Source organism: Mya arenaria, chromosome 10, assembly GCF_026914265.1.
Source record: "Mya arenaria isolate MELC-2E11 chromosome 10, ASM2691426v1".
NCBI lineage: Eukaryota > Metazoa > Mollusca > Bivalvia > Myida > Myidae > Mya > Mya arenaria.
In genome coordinates, this window is record NC_069131.1 from 8,681,604 (window position 1) to 8,692,318 (window position 10,715).

The following is a 10,715-nucleotide window of genomic DNA, read 5'->3' on the forward strand; positions in this document are numbered from 1 at the left end:
GATGATACCTTAATATATTCATAAAAATGTTAGACAACCAAAGAACATTATATAGACATTGCAATGACACACATACTTATATAATAGGTAATACAATTGACTTAATAGTTTAGTTAGTCTCCGAACAACGTGTCCTTATAAAAAATAATATATTGAAATTTGATGATTCATTCAGAAATGTTCACACGACAAGACAGTGCAAGATGTGTATTATCTATTATTTGATAAACGTACACCGATTAGATACACCCTCGAATAAATACGTGCATGTATTCAGCAATCAAGTGCATTCACTTGCAACATGTATTAAGCGTTTAATTTAGTAGTTATATGATCAACAAAACATACGTCGAAAAATAGGTTAGGCAAACGATTGTTTCCGGATCACGTGAGCATTATCGTGGATCATGCCTGTATAGGAAAATGATGCCGAGAAAATCAGATAAAACAGTGAAACAAAACGTGATTGATAAAAAGACGCGAAACAACATATTACTTGTTAAATTTTCTTTATTTTGTCTATCCAATCCCTCAAATCACCCTGTTGGGTGACCATCTTATAAAACCCTTCTAACATTACGGCATACGTGGGACCAAAAACAAAGGGATTAAAAACAAGCCGTTATGGCTGAAAATGCTGTTCCGCACATGCGCATTGCACATTACCCTCCATTAACGAATCGTGCTAATAACAAAATATGCAGTGAAAATGTTCATGATTTCGCCAAAGATTTCGCATATTATGTTTTAGTACACTGAAAAAACATCAACTGTATATACTGTAAGTATTTGTGTTTATTTTTTTTTGAGTTTTTCTAGGTTTGTAAACATATTTTAAGACAATGTAAGTCTTCGTCTTCTTCAAAATATCGGCTATGCTAAAATTTTATAGGTTGATTGTATATTGTATATACTTCCACATTCGAATATAAATATGTGCAACTTATCTGAGTTATTGTATAAATATGACAAATCTTGACATTATTGTATACTTTTTATCAAATTTAATCCAAATATGAATGGTCAATTATAATTTGAAATGTGGTTGTTTTTGGAAATTGTGATACTTTTCTAAAAACTCTGCGTCACACTGGTGACATTGTATTTTCATTCAAATTGTTTATGTATATCAATATACTTTCATCATAGTTTTGACATCATTTTGTAAGTAGCATGCTAATAAATGTTGATGCATTCTTTTAAAAATAATTTCAAAGTAAAAATATTGCTAAATTTGTGACTTAAAGTTTGCCATTTATTCATTGTCAAAATAGGCATCGGATGATTGCTGCCTGGATGATGTAATGACATTTGTATTTCATTTCATGTGTTATAATACATATCTGTGGCAATATTTAAATGATAAAATGTTGAGGTATATATCTCAACCAATATATGTGATAATATAGTAACATTATACCACTATTAACCCATACAATTATCCGAATATATTTGGTCAAACCGGGAGCAAAATTTCCCAAGAACATTTCGCTTGTTGTTATGAAAGGAATTGCCATCTTCAATGAATTGATTTTAAAAACAACTTGGCAAAAGGGGGAACCATTACTTCGGTGACCATCTTTACTCACAGACATAACGTTACTGTAATTGTTTTTCGATTTTTCTTTCTGGTCAAGCAATGTTATACATTTTCCTAGTGATTTCGTCCACGCTCGTTTCGTTTTTACAAGCGACATTGAAGTAAGAGTGACATTACAATGGCAATTATTATCTTTCTGAGCTGTACCATGTAGTTTTTAATATATTCTGTTCATAAATGTTACAGCATCATTACATGAAAAGGTTCCAAGATTTGCGCTTGATATATGGAATCATTGATTACTTTACATATATTATGATTTCTTTCATGCTTTTCGATGAAATATGGGGTTTAACCAGTGAAATAACAACAGTGAAAATATCAATTTGATATTTTCACTGCAAAATAAGGAGTGAAAATATCAACTTTCAGAACTACTTTAAATTCCTTTGTTGTTACATGTACTTGCCTACTGGACTTCATTAAATTATGATAAAAAAAAATAAAAAAAAATATAAAAGAAATGTTTTATAAATTTAGATAAATATATAATTGGAAATTAACAACTTACCGTTTATTACCGGTTATCCCGTTTATCAAACATTTTACTGATCTTTGAAGCTGAATGTTCGAACATTTGCTTTCATACCAAACAAATAAACATAAATAAAATTTTATATCATCGTTCAAATGTACTTTGAACTGTTAACCATTGGAGTACGTAAATTGAGCTTCCTCGAGAATTCACACAACAATTTACAGATAGATCCGATATTTTTTACTCCACCCACACCTCAAAATGTGTCAACAAACTAGCGTGGCATTTACTCTTTATCTGGAAAACAAACATTTTAAAGCGAAACAGACTGGTCTCTGACAGTAAGATGACTAAATATTAACTTACTATAAAAACACACGTACATGCAGTCTTAAACTAAGAAAAATGGTTAAAATCCAATGAGTATCCACATTTGTTTTGCTAACACATTTGACCTTCCAAATTTTAATTCTTTAAATAGCGGCGTAGTAATTTGGTTATGTTTTGATGTCCATCTTAAAATAAAAAGTGTTTTCATTATTTTTGGAACATATGTGCACTAATAATACGTCATTGTTTACTGTTCATAAAGCTTTGCAATAAAAAACGAGCGAATATTAAGCTATAAGAATGAATAGCAGAGAACTATTTCTCAGCAAACCGAAAGTAGAAAAGTTGACAGCTATAATTATGCAGGAGGGGCGCCCCACGGGTAGCGGCGTATAGCCCACCCTTTTCAAAAAAGGGGGTAATTCAGAAATAAATAAAAAACAAAACAAATAAAACTCCGAAAATAAGCATAAAAGAAACAGAAAATGTTGTTAATTTCAGTGTAAGATCGTATTTAATTTTACTCGTGATCATAAATCAAATCACAGAATGTGCTGAGGGACGGTACTGCTTAAAGCTGGCAGCAGGAGAGTTACAACTGGTTGTATGAATGTCAGATGTGTGGAAAGAGGAGATTTAATCAGACCGTACAACACTCCTAGTCTGGTACTTTTTGTAGAAGAAAGTTTCTTAAGTGGAAATTCAGGACCCGGGCTATGATTTAAAAAGGGCAGGGTGCAAGGTCAGACTGTGATATTTTGATGTGCATTGAAAGAGCGCTAATGGGGCATTTGCAAGGGTCAATGTTCAAAATTATTGTGCATGTGTTGTAACTACTCTCAATACCAATACAAATGGTAAGGGTTGCTTTTATCTCAAATAAGTATCACAATTATGTTTCTGTATTATTTTTTTGAATTGACATTTAAAATGATTTTGAACATCAAATATAATTCATAGTTATTGATGGAAGCTTTGCCTAACAAAAGGGCACAGTTGGGAATAGTAATACAGCAGCAAGGAGTCGGAAAATGGAAGCAGGCCTAGCTTAAGCATAGCAATGTTAAAAAATTGGGTAACAACTAATAGGCTATGACAACAACTATTTAGGCTTTAGTAAGAAGGAAACCACAAAACATGAACACTGAAGTGCATACAGTATATATTTTATCGATAGGTTGTAAATGTTTTTAATGAATCTCAAAGGAAAAATGTAATACAAAATAGATTTAAACAATTAAATGTTGAATATTATTTATAAATGGAAGCTAATATAAGAGTATAGCTATCGGAGGTTCTTCATTAGCTGTAGCAGTTAAAATGCTGACAGTGGTGTATGCATATGATGTTGTTATCGTAGCTGGTTAAATTTACATATCAACAGTCAACCACACCTGTCATAGACCAATGCCTAAACCCCAGCAGTTCAATTCCAGAAAAATAAGAACAAGGTATATGAAAAGGAACATTCTCTTTTGTGTGTTTTTATAGTTGGTCTATGATTTAATAATACAGTCGAAACTCGATGACACGATATTCTAGGGACCGGCCAAAGTACTTCGAGCCTCGAGAATATCGAGCCAAGCGGGATTGCTTACAGAATGTTTTTTTTTTCATTAAGTCTTATTTACCTTTTTTCATTTTTCATAAAGTCTTATTTACCTCGTTTGTTATTGGCTACGCTATCTCCGCAAGAGAAGGAAGAGTATTAATTGGGCATAGTAGGGCACCGTAAATTTCGTAATATGACTTATTCGATTACTAAAAAATATCATTTTATTTTTTTTATTTATAATAAAATACATTTATGCGAAAACAAGCAATTGTAAACAGTGGGTAACACAAACATAGCTTAAAAGTTATATCAAAATGCATAGTAATTTAAGGATGGATAATAATTAGAGACAGAATTAAAGTGATGGCATGTTTATTCAAACTGTTAAACCATTTAAATAATAATTATAATATCAGTCAAGCAATTTTAATCGATTAGCGCCTTGTGCTAAATGAAGCCAATCAAACAAATCAAGGTGTGAGATTCTTAACTGAACCCGCGAAAATGACATCAACCCAAGCAAACAAATCAAGTGTGAAATTCTAGTTTGGGACCGCGAAAACGACTTCGAGCGTGGAGAAATATCGACCCTCAAGATATCGACCATCCGATCGAAATTTATATGAACAAAGAGTAAATAAAAATCGGTCCTTTTAATTTGGTTCGAGCCAACGAGGATACCGAGCCAACGAGTTTCGACTGTAGTTATAATGCAGTATTTTATTTCATAATCTGAATAGGTCTGAAATTGAGCCCAATTAACATTACATATAAAGTATGTCTTTATTTCTTCATAATTATCAATATAATACCAGGGTTTATTGGATCAATTGGGGATGAACTAAAAGTACCAAAATCAGCGAGTTCAATTTTCCCGTAAAACAAGTCTGAACTTGAATTAGGGCTAGTACGAGGTCAAAAATGCAATATTTTAAATGAAGAAATAAATATTTTCATCCCTGTCTCAGCTGTGTGTATACACTAAAGAATAGCATTTGGCGGTCCTGTGATTTTTACTAGACACATTCAGAAACTATTTTTTAAAATAACTGGGATTTACTCGGTCCAAAAACTCAATTAAAATGTACACTAAGATATAAATTCCATTAATTTAAAAGTTTTGGACAGTTTTTTTTTCATCTTGCAATGGTATCATATGGTGTCTAGTCCCTTGTAATGTATTTCAACCTTGTCTGAATGACAAAAATGCAAGGTAAAGCTCTAGAAGATAATGGTGTAAGATGAAGGCTATATCAAAGGATGGATTTCTTTTAAAAGAATTGAAAAATAGTTTACTATTACAATTAACCAGTATGTAGAGTTATATGAACTACTTTGGCGAAATGATAATGTACAAGTGATAGTGAAAGTAATGCAATTCATGGAAGATGCCGCAGCTGACAATTATCAAATAACATAAATGACAGGAAGAGTATATCTATTATCACACTCTTTTGAGCAGCATTTGTCATTATTTACAATTGAACAAGAAGAAATTTACATAAAATGAGATTAGCAATGAATCATGAGTGAAGTAATAATGTGAAAACAATGAATCTAAATGATACACATAAAAACAATTCAATTCAACATAAAAATGCGATAACATTGTAGCAGAAAAAACATGCAATGAGTGAAAATAATTGCAATATGTCAAAAATCATTTATTTATAGGTTAAGCAGTGCATTTGGTTGGGGGGAAATCTTATTTTTAAAGGCTGTAAACTGCAAAAAGGTTTGTCCAAAAATAATTTCATAGCCGTTGAGGAATGTTTGGAATATGTTTCCATAAGGGCATTAGGTTATTGTTATTTTAATTAATTATCAATTTGGAAGACATTTCTAGGCAGCCATGAAGTAGAGCCTGTTTTTTTAACAGTGATCAGACTTCAAACTTAGAAATGTTAATGAAAAATTTATAGACAATTGAAAGCAGAAATGTCAAAAGGCTTATTGCTGAGTTATTATAGGAAATAAGACATTGACTGCCTTGTATATAATGAAGTGTACTAATTATATGATATGAAAATGATCATAGACAACAGTGGTAGAAATAAATAAAAACAAATTCATCTAGATTATCTGTTAGTGGCACTGGTATAGCAATAGAAATTGAAGTATGTGAACAATACAGAGTGAAAAATCGCATCTTAATAAAATCAGAGTTAACTTCAAGTACAATATCTATGCATAGAGCACTGATAAGACACAAGTAAAAAATGCAATAAAATTGGCAATGTCTGTACATACTGGTAATCTCAAGTTGCAGCAGAATTTATAACAGAGGAGTTTATCATTCTTCATTTATCACTGAAGATAGCATGATTGCCTTTCAGACCTTTCTAGTAATGTTTGAATATGAGGAAATGGTAGTTGAAGTATTATACTGTTCAAGCTGATGGTCCAGGTACACAGATAGTTTGCGTTAATGAAGGAAGTTGGTGTAATTTCAATCTTTTCAGTTACATGTTATCTTGACAAATTGGTGGCATTAAAACTGAACTGTTTGAAATAAAAGTGAAGACTTCTTTCTGCTGCCAGTAGGAAGCAAAATCAGCTGGGTGGAAACAGTCAGCATTGTGTCATCTGAAACTCCACCATCCAATCCTCTCTTGGCCTCTTTCACAAAGGTAGCTCAGATTTTCTGCAAATGTTCACATATGCTAATTATAAATTCAAACCTTGAATACTATAAAATACCAAATCAACAAACATATTTTAATCAATAAATAAGAAATACAGCTGAAATTAGAGACAAAATAAAGACTGTATTGTATTTGGAAACGAGTGTTTTTGTTTTCTTTAATTATGAGCAGTTGTCATGATGTATCATCTAGACAAACACAAATCTTAAGCTGAATGAAACAAAAATGAAAAAATGTTTTCAAACAGCATTGATGCTTATTGTTTTAAGTATGATCTGACAAAAGATCATAGGCTTTTGGACCAAATGAATGACACTCAGCTGAATTTTTCTAGATATCTGATGGTTATTCTAAAATTATATTCACCTGCATTATCAGTACATTGTTCGTTGTGGTAGTTGTAGTGAATGGTGTGTAGGTGTTGGCAACAACATCAGTAAAGCATAACATCAGTATGTATCCTGGCCAGATATCTTTCTCCACAGCTTTGAGCCTAATGGTCACAACCTCATTGCGTTCCTTAACAGTAAGACCTGGGGTTCTTCCTGCATTAGAAGACAAGAAGAAAATGCTTAATAAACTCAGTGATTTACATTAACAGAGAAACACAAAAAAAATATGTACTAGCAATATACAAAAGCAAAGTTATATACATCACGGTCTCCAACGCCAGCTCCACCACTTTACGTTGGTACAAAGAAAAAGAGCTGTCAACACTTCCGTGGTGGAGCTGTGCCCTATATTTACATGAACAAACGGGGGTATGATTTATATTTTATTTGATAATTTCATTTAACGGACATATTTCGAAAATCGGAGAATGTGGTACCGTGTAAGAACACTTCTACTGTAGGCTGGTTACTATTTCGTTTCAATATTGTGTAAACTATGGAGCCAGGAGCTTTTCTCCCGTATCGGATTATGCTGGTTATGCATACTACTTACGGAAACAATGTTCAATGAATGATAAACATAGCAACTTTTGTATGCATTCCAAAAGCGTTAACTTTTTATACTACTTCAATCGCAAAACATACTCGATAGCGCCACCACTAGGGCAACAGGGCCACCACTTTTATAAATATGTGCCTTTTTCCTTTTTAAGAAGTGCTTATTAGTTGTGTTGTGTTCCGGCATAGGTAATATACATAACAGTTATGTTTGCATGCGTGATAGTGTTCTTACGGGGTGTGTAAGCACCGAAATGTACTTGCTATGCAATCAGATCTCAAAATATCTACAAGTCCTATTCGGGAGAATACCAGTTTGCACAATATTGAAACGAAATAGTAACCAGCCTACAGTAGAAGTGTTCTTACACGGTACCACATTCTCCGATTTTCGAAATATGTCCGTTACATGAAATTATCAAATAAAATATAAATCATACTCACGTTTGTTCATGTAAACATAGGGCACAGCTCCACCACGGAAGTGTCGACAGCTCTTTTTCTTTACACCAACGTAAAGTGGTGGAGCTGGCGTTTAGAGGCCGTGATACATGTAATTGGTGGCTGAGTCAGTGTGAAAGAGATTAGGGCAAACTTAGAAACTGATATATCAGCAAGTTGATAGTTAGATATTTTTCAGTAGTTAGATTTATATTTTGAAGGTAAAATGGATTGAAAAAATGTATGATATATGAAAGATTCCATACCTGGATTATTTTGCTGGAAACTGACATCCTTGTTATCCTAAAGGAAGATAGTGGCAGCCCCTGCATGTTAACAAACCAGCACCGGATGCATTTGCTGTTCATGCACAACCAAACCGCTATAACATTAAGTGATATTTCTTGTTCCTAGTCTGCCAAATACTGTCTGTGGATGGTAAAGAGCACGTTTGACCTGCTGAATTTGGTAAGAGATGTTATTCCATCATGGAATGCCATCTGACCTCCTGTGGTATACCTAATTCCCACAGGCAAAGACTGGGGTATGGCCAGCTTTTTTTTCAAAGGCTTCATTGATGGAATTCATCTGCAAATACATATATTTCATTTTAAAATGGCGACGTCTATCTTATCAATTGATTTTTTTTATGGAAATTGAAGAATCAGGTTCATTTGTAGTGCGTCAATACTGTGCTACAGATGCTGGATTGTTTTAAAACAACTCCAATCAATAATTCAAAATGATAATTCAAAATGATAAAGTAACGGTCGAATTAATAGTGTTGCTATACAGTGATAAATGTTGAGACCAGGGCCAGTATTCAGTATTGATCTTAGCCTTATCCTTGTCATTGAAATAAGACTTTTGGATGAACAAGCCTGAATTCTTATACTATTGCATGGAATCATATTTTTGAACAAGCCGTGCTATATAAAATTCAGAATTTGAGCAAGCCCGGAAGTTATTTTACCAGTGCAGGGCTTGTGGGCTGGTGCTATTTTCGACCACTGGCTTCACTTATAATAATCTTCAATCAAAGTTGCTTAATAAATACAGCCCCAGGGCTTTACCTAGTCATTGATACACAAAACATCTAACTCTGTTTTGCACAATATCAATTTTGATAAGAAGAAAATATTACTCTATTCATTAGTCATGTTTAAAGGAGGAACTTTCAATGTCAGGGGTGTTAAATATTCATACAGACTTCTTAATATGGTATTGTGTAAACACCTAGTTATTATATTAGTCAGGCAGGTGCATTGTTGCCATTGTGAGCACTTTTTCAGTCAAAGAAGCGTAGTTGGTAACTTACTGTCAATCATATTATAGCATTTAGTCAGTACAAAGTGCAATGGTATGTGATCAGAGTAGTATGATTCTAGAGTGCCTAAGATCTTAAACAAGTTGAATCCAAGTATGTGTATATATGGTATTAATATGAGCCATAATCAGTTGTAACTGAATCTATTAATTGGCGTAGATTGAAATTGGTATGAAATAAGTGTGCAATAGAAGCCCTTTCATTTTGATCATAATTGAAATCTCCCAATAAAGCGATCTTGACCTGTAATAACTTTTTTGAGTTCTTGGAAAAGAACTGAATGATTTGAAGTCGTTGCTTCCTTTGGTGGACAATAAACAAAACAAATGAATAAATTGTTTCTGAGCTGTGTAATGCACCAGTCATTTGTAACCACGCCCCCCCCCCCCCAGGTCCGGGGAATAGCGGGGACTTTGACTTTCGGTCCAGCCAAGCCCGGGCAAAATCTCCGCCCAGCAGGAACGATCTGCTTAATTCACCTAATGCCCCACTACCCAAGGGACCTTAGATAAGGCCAATTTCACGCTTTATTTGGCGTGAAGACAAAACCACCACAGTCACCCGGCACTGCGGGGCCACCTGGAAGGTAAAAACACGGCCCATTTCCCCGGTATACCCCCGGACCTGGGGGGGGGGGGGGGGCTGTGGTTACAATTGACTGGTGGATATTGGCAAACTCAATACCTGCAACACCATGAATTTTTAGCATTTACAATTAAAATAGTAAACGCACAGATCAAACCTAAATTAACTGTAATAGTTACGCAGTCTATTGAGTAACCCTACCTATGCGCTAACCTACTTTCTACGTCTATTTTTAGACTTGGATTTAATAAACAAACGACTATATTGCACAGTTTTGTTTAAATGCAGTTGAATACAGACCGACAGGCTATACAAGCTGATGCACAATAATTTCACGTTTAGATGGCAATAATAATACTCACTATACACATAGACGTTGAAGTCAGTCGCTTGCATAGTCCTTGTTTTGTTCTGTAAATCTTCGTGACAGCGTGTGTAGGACTCCTGTCAATAGGAAGAATTTTAATTGAACGAAAATAATAACAGCAACAAAATTTAGAATTTACTACAAATTAAGATATTTATAGCTTAACAACCGACTGAAATAATTTTTCAACTGTATGTGCTTCTACATAACGTTTTCAAAATATCAGAACAAGATACCAAAATCAGCGAAATTCAAAATAAAGAACAAACTAAATTCGTTGGAAAAGTCACTCACCGAAACTTGCCGGCCGATGATTGGACGATGCTTGGAACGATGTGTATTCATACATCATTTGAAATATATCAATCAAATTCCTTGAATCGCATAGTACGTGTTTGCAAATTATGTATGAAAGTCAATTATCTTGACGCGCTAGC